General features: G+C 36.1%; 1 pseudogene; it reads right to left on the reverse strand.

The window, feature by feature from the left end:
- Positions 1 to 1,241: 1,241 nt before the first annotated feature.
- Positions 1,242 to 11,401, reverse strand: part of LOC122092314 — a 12,881-nt pseudogene continuing 2,721 nt past the window's right edge.

Below are 11,401 nucleotides of genomic sequence, written 5' to 3' on the forward strand. Positions count from 1 at the left end.
AACTGTATAGCAACCTTAAAGCCTTTTCCAGATGATTGACGGGGTCTCCAGACCTATCGTAGGTATCATATTTGGGCAGACAAAAACCAATCAGGAGCGGGTCCCTCATAACTTCATCAGCTAGAGCCGTGTCATTGGTGAGGTTCGGCTCATGAGTTCCCTTCTGGTTTTCTACTACCTTCCAGATCTCATCCTTCAGGTCTAGGATCATCTGCTTCAACCCTGAGTCACGTAATTGTTTGTCCCCTTGGCGCGGTTCTTCATGCCCGGCTCCCATGACGCGGCGCGCTCTTTCTTTGGGTGAGGGGTTTTCCTTCATTGCTCGATTTCGAGGATTTCGGTCAGACCTTATCGATCCTGAGCTACTCTGATCCTCGTCTTGCGGTCGCTCTGGCTGGACATGGGAGCCTCACATTGCTCAACCGGTCTTATGAGAGACGGCTTTGGAGACCTCTTTCATTGTCTTGGCCATTCGGTCATACTTCTACTGAAGGGCGTCGAACTGCTCCCTCATCACATATTCTTGCACCCTAGGAGGTGGAAAATTGCTATCCCTGCGCACCGGATGTCTGACCGAGCACTAGTCCCTCATGGAACCTTCCCTATCGCTGTTTCCCCATTCTTCCCTGATGTCCTTCGAGGGAGGGAGCCCTTCCGAAGGTTCTCCCTCATTCATATTTGTATTCAGTGTTGCTTTTGTTTTTTTACGATTGTAGGTTCTCCCCACCATTACTGTCGTTCCCACGGACGGTGCCAATCTGTTACCACCAGAAATCCACCAGAGGAGCTATACCTGCACAAGGACAGAAGGCAGAGGCCTAGAGGTATCCCCGGGATTAGTCCTCCGACGCCCAAGTTAGAGACCACCGGAATAGTGTTTTCACAAGATTAATGGTGTGTTGACCTACCTCTCCCCCTCCTTTCGGGCCCTCTCTTATAGTGCTTAGGGTCTAGGGTTTCCTTTTTTGGAGTCTCCCTTGGGTCCGCCCTTTTCCCTTCCCAAGTCCTACTCGGATACGTGCTATTCCCCTTGTGGGAAATATTCCCTATTCGGGTATCTTCTCCTCACGTGGTTTGCGTGGTTAGAATTCTTACGGCCTTTGTCAGATGGGCGACATGTGTCTTTCCTTTGGATACCACGTGTTCTTACCTTACAGGGTGATTAATTGGGTCGTATCACTATCTTACCTCATCAAACCACCTTGCTTATATAATGAGATTCAATCAAAATATCCAATGGACTAGGACCAATTCAATCTAATTGGTTCAAGATTGAACCCAAATTTTGATCCATGATTCATAACCAACCCAATCATCAAATCCAAGTGTATTTGGTTAAGATACCAAACCCAAACAAATTGAACTAGAACCATCACGCTGTTGCTAACAATGACAACACTTGATCCGATTTCCCAATAATGAATAACTAGTTTTCCAACTGTATGGCCAGCAAAGAGTCTTATTAAGGCAGAAGGTCCATTCTCAAGGCCTTCAATAATATCTTTTGCATATACCAACTTCTCTTCTTTGATATATTGAAGAGTCAAATCCAGAAACTTGGGATAGAGATGAAGGTAATCATAAACAAATAACCCCTCCATTCGAATCCTCTTAGTGATAAGGTCAAACAAATTGTGAACTCCCTCATGCTATTCAAGGTTGTATATATTGTGAGATCATTCCTCACGCAACAATGCGGCCATGGTGTCTCATGTTGAGGAGAACTGCATCAAGCATTTAACCACCTACGTTATCAAAGTAAATGTCAATACTGTCCGGAAAATACCTGTAATTGATTAACCAATATAAACAAGCAAAATCTCATTAATATGGCAATCTAAAATGAGAGAAATTAAAACAGAAGAAGTCAGAAGTGAGGTCAATGATGGTCATGAAATTCAATTAACCTTTTCAAAGCTGCATCCAAATCATGCTCTTTTTTATAATTCAAAGCCTCATCGAACCCAAACTTGTTCTTCGACAAATCGAACTTAATTAACACCAGCAAAAAATGAATATGATCAATGATAAAATCTTCAAAATTAGTAGAAGAATTAAAGGATCTAATTTATTTTGTACCATGATAAAGTTTAATTTTTTATTATTTATTTATTTTTTATGATCAACAGAAGTATATTAAGAATAAAAAAATAGAGTGCTAACCAAAGAGATCTTGGGTTTTTTACTCCACCTTCGGCATGGCCATCAGCAAAGCAAGAACCCAAAGCAAGAAGAAATAAAAATTACATGATTCACTTAATCTATAGCATTCTTAACATAATTTAGCCGCCGTTTTGGTGGGTTTAGGTAATCTTAGACCTATCCACCCAAAGTCAACCAAAGAGATCTTGGGTTTTTTATAAAATTAATTAAGGGAAAATTTCCTAGATTAAAATAATAATGACAAAACAAATAGGTTTACAAGAAAATTAGATATAAAAAAGTCAATTCTATTTGTTTTGTAATTCTTATGATGGGCACATCAAGTCTCACCTTATCGTCATAGCCGGCGCTTCCAACTGCCCATTAACTTAGCAAACTGTCCAACAATATGCCCAAATCCACCAGTTACGGATGACACAAAGACATAATCTCCTTTCTTAGGGAAGCATAGCTCAAAGAAACTAGCATAAGTAGTAAGACCCGGCATACCTACAACGTAGCCAACATCGATCCAGCATTCAGATGGAGTATTGTAACAAAATTAACAATAGTGGGCAAAATAAGATTGCCTGGTCGCATGCCCTTACACCTAGACATAGGAGGGTGGTGAAAAGCCACCCTACCCCCTTGTTTGGTTGCATATGCGACTCCCTTGCTAGTTGGTTCCTGCACTAGCATGTGGCCACTCGACCAGTTAGTGATTCCCAGCCCCATTAAATATTATTGAAAGATCAATGAACAAAAGGGTAATATCATACTTTTGCTGATCTGAAGCAAAAATGAGATACACAAAAGGAGAAAAGCTAGGCACACTTGCATTGTACCAACACTGTGTCTGCCTCTCTCCTCCCCCTTGGAAAAGTTCCCCTGTCCCTTTCAGTTCCATCCCAGCCCTTTAATTGTTTGAGCTGCTAGCTTCAGTGGAAGCTAGTGGAGTGCCCAACCTCCTCCCTTCACAGAATTACATAATATTATAGAGTAATCATAAGAATTTCTTAAAATGACAAAATTATAATTTTATTGGTTAGAGATCAAATCCCAGAAAAAACCAATTTAGTTTGAGATCCTAGTCCATCATGTGGGTTTACCCAAAATTCCTGTATTGTAGGAGAGAGGTACATCTGTGCTGTGAATCTTAAACATGGACTCAGGCATCTTAATGAGGCTGTACTCTTCCCAAGTAGTCTCTCCCCACATAAAGTCACCTTCTTTGAATTCTGGGTGATTAGAATCCAAGACTTTAGCTATTCCAAACCCAGGTATAGCCTGCACTTAAATAAAAAAACTCAAATTAAATTACTCTAACAAGGGAGATAAGATCTCTATATTTAATTAAATTTGACATAAATCAAATGGTGTAAGTTGAAACAAGAAGTTTGAGTCTCACCGAGCTAGGTTCCATAAAATCCATCAGTTTTTTTGTTTTCGGATCACAAGCTAAGTAGATATTCTTTACCAGAATGGCTTTGGAGCCTTGAGGAGCCTTTAGATGGGTGGTGCTTGTGCTCAAAACCATGTGTGTCTCTTTGAGAGGTCCATGTACATAGTTACTCAAGAGAACTTGCTTGTTGCTAACTTCTGTAAGATTTCCAATTAGGTGGGCTAGCATAGTCCATGATTTGTTTCCAAAATCAGTTTAGTGGTGTTGACTACAGATGGAGTAAGCAGAAAGAATCCAATATTATTGGTAAGTGATCTCTATGGAGATATTGGATTCTATTAGCACACCTTAATGGTATGAAATATTTGTTACTATGTGTGGACCTAAGGTATTGTTTCCTTAATGGGGAAGAAACCCTAATTTTATTGCAGGGTTGGTCCCTACCCTCACCCCTATATATAGTTATCACTGACCCATTAAGTGAGGCTAACGACCAAAAGCAAAAGGGAAAGAGGGTAGACCAGACCAACATTGATCGTGTTAAACAATGAGTATATGAGAAGAGATTGAGGAGTTGTTATTCTTCAGTCATGGATTTAGGTATGTCTAAAACATGTCTTTGTAGTGTTTATGGCGCGTGCTCATCGATCTCCATGAATCATTCTGTATTTATTTTCTATCAATGGTATCAGAGCCTCGTTCATAGAGATCGATAGGCTGTATACATATACACCTTTTGTATTGTTCTGAAGCAAAAAGCCATGACTCAATGGAATGTAATTCTGATATGATTTATTTTAACTTGACTATATATTAGTTGTTACTTTTTTTTTTATGTGGTTCGATGGTTGGACGAATAATAATAATAATAAAAAAAAGGCCGAGGTTGAATCTGGAAAAACTATGGCACACCACCTATTCGACCAATGTCCCGATCGAGACCTAGTCACTTGTAACTCAATCCTTACTGGGTATACACTCTCGTGCCCTTGGCTGATAATCTGATATGGACAGTGGTAAGGTCAAAGAGGGTTTCCAACTTCTTTGCCTTATGCGGAAGTCTATGGTGCCAAGCTGTCTTATGTTAGCAACAATTCTTAAGCTGTGTTTATAATTGAGTCTGATCAGTGTTTTGAAAATTGTTCACAATGGCTATTAACGTCATGATTTCGATCAGCGGTAATTGGTTCCATTGCCAAGACTCTTGGTGTCATTGGCTACCTGGATCGGCTGCCATTTATGGCAGTAGTTTACTAAAACAGAACCTTTTTTGACTTGTTTCTTACTTTTGTCTTTTGTCTTTTGTTTATTTATTTTATAAAAAAAAAATTTATTGTTTCATTTAAACTGTTATGGGCTTAGGCCCATGGGCTTGATCTATTGATATATATATATCAATTTATGGTTCATACTAAAGTCTTTAAACAGTCATCACTAAGGTATTTTCTTGATTCGAACCAGTTTTGATCCGATTCAAAATGAAATGATTATTGACTCTTATGATGGGTACTTATTGTGCCACTTGAGAGGACAGAATACTGTCACACCTGAGATTACAAATTCAATAATCCCATTATATTTTGTAGGATAAAATTTTGTCCTACTGCAGTTGATATATAAATCTAATATTGTCTATATATTGATTTATTTATATGGCATAAACTTGTTGTTTTGTGATTTTCTTGAACCAACCCCGGTTATTTTGACGAGTTCTTCAATACTATATAGTCTGTAACATCTAGTCTATAGCCTATTTATGATAAAGGTAATTTTGATGGAAATGCACTAAAATAAATGAGTCATTTTGGTAATGGACAGCCTTCAGATAATGTCCAATGAGGTTTTTCATATTTAAGTCTATTAAAAACTATTAAGTCATGAGCCATTGAAGATTTCATTTATTTAAAAGAATAAAGACCAAACCAAACCGAACCATGATCAAACCAGATGGAGGCCACACATGATTGAACTAGTTTAGAATCGAACCAAACCGATCGGGTTAGGTTTCAACCTGATCCAATGACCCATATTTTTGACACGTTTAGGTTTTTTGGTTATGATGGTAAACTTGGGCTTGGACTTGGATTTGGATTAGAAGGTTGGAATTCAGTGTGTAATGGGCTTACATTAAAATAGTATTCAATGGATTTTATTGAAAACAAAAGTAATGAGTTTTAAAGTTGATTTTAAATTGTTTTGAGCTTGGATTTATAAATTGGGGATGAATTAACTACTTCTTTTACAATTTTAATGAAACTCAATTGTAAAACCATACAAATAGATAATACTTAAACTGCTTATAAAAGTGCAGACTTGAATCATCTGGTTTTGGTTTAATTATTGGAATTATTATTATTATTTTAAACATGATTATGATAGTTGTCATTGGTTTTGAGTTTTGGTTGTTATCATGACAATATAGTTTTGAAAACCATATGTAAATGGATGTGATGCTAACATGCACCTACATCTCACTGTATTGATAACATGCAATTGTAAAAGTGACATACATTATTAATGCATTATGTGGTTGTTATCTTACCTATTTAAATCCAAACAGAAACGGTCTGTAGACCGTAGGCATGTGGTTTATTTTATTAAATGGAAATTGATTGGTTTGTCACATTACTTTGTACTCTTTATATGGTTTGACCAGTGGAATGATGAAATTCAGAACTATTCTTAAACATTTGTAGTGTTCTATCTTTGTTTCAGAATGACTTTGAAATTATATTTCTATTTATGAATATCTTTACATTGGTTTACTATTACCATGATATTAAAAAGGTCATTTATGAATGACGTAAGTAGAAAATTAATGGCATTTTGTGCTTGCATGTCATATTTAGAACACCATATGATGAATAAATATATTGGAATTACACTAGGTGTAAGTTTCTACAAATGATTAGCTGCATAACGCATTTCTAGGGAACCATGAAAGGGTGAGGTGGATTCCATCAAAGTGGCGCATTTTATTCTTCCATGGTTTTTCTTAGGGCAGCATAGTAGGTGATATTTTCCTGAAGATGATGTCACCAAAGTTAAAGAAATGACAGTAACCTAGAAGTTTCTTAGCCCAAAGGTAAAGGGACCTCAGATTCTTGCTTTTTTCACAGCAAATGTGGATTTATAAGAGGACTGGTGCATTCTTAACCAAAATGATAAGGATACAGTTTTAGTTATAACTCTTGAGTGATATAGTCATTATAGTGAATGCATATGAATCTCACCAAGTTGAACTTTGCTATTAGTGTGGTCTACTGAAATAGGCTTTAATGAAAATCCTTTATGGGTAGAGTTGAAATCTTAACGATTAATATTAATGATGATACCTATATTCACATTTGAGATGTTATGACACAAGATCATCCTACGTTGCTTGTACATATTGATGGTTTATTAACTATTTTAATCATAGTTTTAATGAAATCTAGTTTTGGAGTCTAATAATTATATAGACCATAAACAATTTATGCAAATGGAATTAGAAATCATTTAATTTTGATTTATTGAAATGGCTTCTGAAATCTGTTTATACTGTTGACTATTTTGGCCATTTTTATTCAAGCCAACAGTTAGATTTTGTTCTAATATGAACCGATGTTGACTCCTATAAATGGTACTTTTATTAGGTCATATAGTTATATTTTCTTATATTAGTGGGAGAATAAATTATTATCCTATTGAGGGTAATAGATGTATCATACATGTTATATTATGTATACTACACTTGTCGTTTCATAAATTTTAAGTCAATCTGAGGTATTTTGATATTTCTTCGATGTTATATTTATCATTCGTGACATCAGGTTTCGTCACGAGACACATAATTTTGAGTTTTGACACCCATTTATGATTCAAAATATCACAAGTGCATTGTTTAAGTAATATTTCTTTGAATTTATATGTCATAATTGTACTTGTGATAAAGTTCAATTTTATTGAAAATTCATCGAGATAAAACAGATATATTATATTTGAATGATTTAAATGAATTTATTAAAGTTTTAGTGGCTTATTGGTAAAAGCCTATGAAGTTGTTCATACTTACTATGGATCTAAGCCAACATTATCTTTATTTATTAAAGGCTTATTGTTGTTTTAGCCTACAAGTTATTCGGTTCATGTGCCCTATTAGCTAAATTTTTTTTTTTGACTTAAAGAAATTATGGGACTTTATTATGATTGACTTTAAAATTTATAGGAAAATATTTGTATTAGATATTAAAGTCATTTGAGCCTAAAGATCATACTTGTATACAATTTCTTATATCTAATACATTATGGATAATGTAATATATTTCATGTGTTTTTTTTTTGCTATCATGAATAAATGATATGAACTTTCATATTTAGCATGTTGTCATTATAGGAAATCTCCATATTTAGATTTTCTATTTATTTATGGTAATGGCTGGAAGTACAAAACTGTCATACTAAGAATGTACTCACTTTGATAACTGCTAAATTATGGTGTTGCCATATTGACTATAAGGGTTTATAATGGGTTGCTTTTGTGGGCTTATGTTGAATATTTTATTAATTAAATACTGAAATAGTTCATCCTGTTGTTTGCACCCAAAATCTAAACCCACGGGCATTTGGTAGCAATCCAAGTCTATAGGTTTTCATAATTTCAGTGATTACGCTTCCACTTAGTGGGCTAATTACTAAGATTGTGAAATTACTATTGACTATTCAGGATGGGTTGCAATCAAGGAGACCATATGGCGAATGATGTGCTCTTGCCACCACAGGTGAGTTTTCATTTGGTCGGTTTCGCTTGATAGTGTGAGGGTGACATTTTGGGCTTCATAGTTTTGAAGGTTCTTGTCTTACCACCACAGGTGACAGAATATTTAGAATGGTGTTGTTTCGAGCGTCTTGCCTTGCATGTGAAAGATTTCACTACGTGTTGGGCGATCTTGCCACCACAGGTATGACCCCGATGACGTCGGATCTTTCCCCAGTTTCTGTTTTCCTACAGTTATTGAAAACAATACTGGGCTAAATCTAATTAATAGACCAATTAGTCAGATTTAATTATATTGTTGGGAAGTTTAATATGCTTTCTGTTCTTGCATATTGTATATTTTGGTAAATATGTATGATTATATTTGTCAGCTTTGACTTCTCAGCTATTTTCTATTAAAAAAGTTTGAACGGTTCCAATTTTAAGGAATGGAACTAATCCTTTAATATTTCTCTGGTTATTATGATAATAAATTTTAATCTTGAATTGATGAGCCTCCTAAGCTAGTGGTTGTTAATTATGTTTAAGCTAAGGTTCTTTATGAAAATGGGAGGAATCGAATAGGTCTATCTAAAGATCAGTGGGAGTAAGCTCATAAATCATAAATTTCTGTAGATCTACATTATTACAGATTTTTGACTCTATATCTAAAATTGAGGATGTTTTATGACAACTCTGCTGCGGTTCGTTTCTCTCATAACCGTAGAAGTGCTTCAGACTCTAAACACATTGACATTAAGTAATTCTTTGTCAGAGAGAAAGTTCAAGAGTCACAGATTACAATGGAATAGATTGCTACAGAAAACATGATTGCAGATCCTCTTACTAAGGGCTTGACTCCAAAAGGCTTTTAAGAGCATGTCACTAATATGGGACTTGTTAGTTCTTTTGATGCATTTTATTAGTGGGAGTTTTTCTCAATATGTTTGCATTTGACTTTCAGTTTTATTTTATATATATGCATTTTATGGCCATTTTTTTATATGTATACACTTATTTATTTGCCTCCTATAGAAAATTGAGGTTATATGTGGTGTATTTACCTCATTCGGTATCTGAGGTTCCAGTCAATACAAACACATCCAGTGGCTAGCAAAGCCTCGTTTGATTGAGGTCTAGTGCTAGTGTTGTGGGACATCCGGACCCAGTCCTAATGAGCTTCTTTGATTGAATCTTGAGCGTTTGGGAGATGCTTGTAGTTAATGAGACCTTCGGTATCTGTCTCGTAGGGCTCATTTGGTTTTCAAGTCAGGACCAATTTGGAAATAGACATGATGATCACTATTGCATGTTATTTCCATACCACACTTTCATACTGTTCAACCCAAGTTGGTGAGGTTATGAGCACTTTGACGTGTTTGGTCCCATGTCGCCTTAGATGTGATAATCAATATGGTTGGGTGTTTGTAATTCTCATTCGGACCAAGGCATTTGGTTTAAGGTATACTCCATTCAACACTATTTTGTTTGTGGCTACATTCAGTTTATCTAAACCTAAAAGTCATTTTAAATAAATTTTAAAATCTAAAACTTATGACATATGTTGCCCAAGTGGGAGATTGTAAGATTTCCAATTAGGTGGGCTAGCATAGTCCATGATTTGTTTTAAAATCGGTTTAGTGGTGTTGACTACAGATGGAGTAAGCAGAAAGAATCTAATATTATTCGTAAGTGATCTCTATGGAGATATTGGATTCTATTAGCACACCTTAATGGTATGAAATATTTATTACTATGTGTGGACCTAAGGTATTGTTTCCTTAATGGGGAGGAAACCTTAATTTTATTGCAGGATTGGTCCCTACCCTCACCCCTATATATAGTTATCACTGACCCATTAAGTGAGGCTAAAGACCAAAAGCAAAAGGAAAAGAAGGTAGATCGGACCAACATTGATCGTGCTGTACAATGAACATATGAGAAGAGATTGAGGAGTTGTTATTCTTCGGCCATGGATTCAGGTATGTCTAAAACATGTCTTTGTAGTGTTTATGGTGCATGCTCATCGATCTCCATGAATCGTTCTGTATTTATTTTCTATCAAATTCTTCTCCTTTGGCCATATTAATTTTTAGTAATGAAAAACTAAGCTTTCGATCCTCAATGGCTCAAAAAGATAGAGAGGTAGGTATCTCTTCCTTTCTATGTATGAAGATTTTGTTACTCAAATCGATAATTTATCTCCTCTTAATTGGCTATTTATTCGTAAACTCAAGTGGAAGACATGAAGTCACTGCCACCGTCACCATGTTGATTGTTGAGATTCACTAAGATTAGTCAAGCTCAAACCTTGACCAATTCAATGTTTCATTAAAGAAGGTATTCGTAGTTTCATGGATTGGTGGGGTCTCTCCACCTTATAAATCCTATGTCTCCTCGATATTGGACCTTTTGTGTGCCAGACGCCTAGGTATCTCTTATTTTCCAAGCAGTCCCAGCATTTTTTGGAGGTTGTTTGGTGCATTAGAGGTTGGTTGGGTAAAATTGAATAGTGATGATTGCTTCCTTGGTAATTCGGTGTTCAAGAGGAGGTGGTGTATTCCATGACCATCAAGGAAATGTGATATACTCTTTCAGCAATTTCCTCGATGTCAAACCAACTTTGAAGTGGAGTCGTTGGCTGTAATTGCTGGACTGGAGTTGGCTAGGGAAAAGGAATTTAGGAATCTATGGGTGGAATGTGATTCAGCTGTGGCCACAATTCTTCTTCAGAGGAGCTTGGTTCCTTGGTTTCTTCGCCAACAATGGGCATCCCTGCTCCAATACTTGGGTTCGATTGAGTGGAAAGTTTCCCATTGTTTCAAGGAAGGGAATCGAATTGCAGACTACTTGGCTAAGCTAATGGCAAAGTTCACTAGTTCGTAGTCTAATATTTTCCTCCCGGCCTCGATGTGGGGAGACCTTGAGAATGATTTCCTATGCGATCTAGATTCCAAATTATGTAACCCCCATCATTTTGGGTTTTCTTTCTTGATTTTTTGGCTAGCTTGCTTATTCTACTGACGGCAATGCTGAAGGTGTGAGGAGCAATTTGCGTTGTCAAGTTTCTGATTTGTATTTTTGTTTCAGTTCACTTCTGTATTTTCTTCCCTTTTTTTTTT

The sequence above is a fragment of the Macadamia integrifolia genome, chromosome 2, assembly GCF_013358625.1.
Source record: "Macadamia integrifolia cultivar HAES 741 chromosome 2, SCU_Mint_v3, whole genome shotgun sequence".
In the NCBI taxonomy this organism is placed as follows: Eukaryota; Viridiplantae; Streptophyta; class Magnoliopsida; order Proteales; family Proteaceae; genus Macadamia; species Macadamia integrifolia.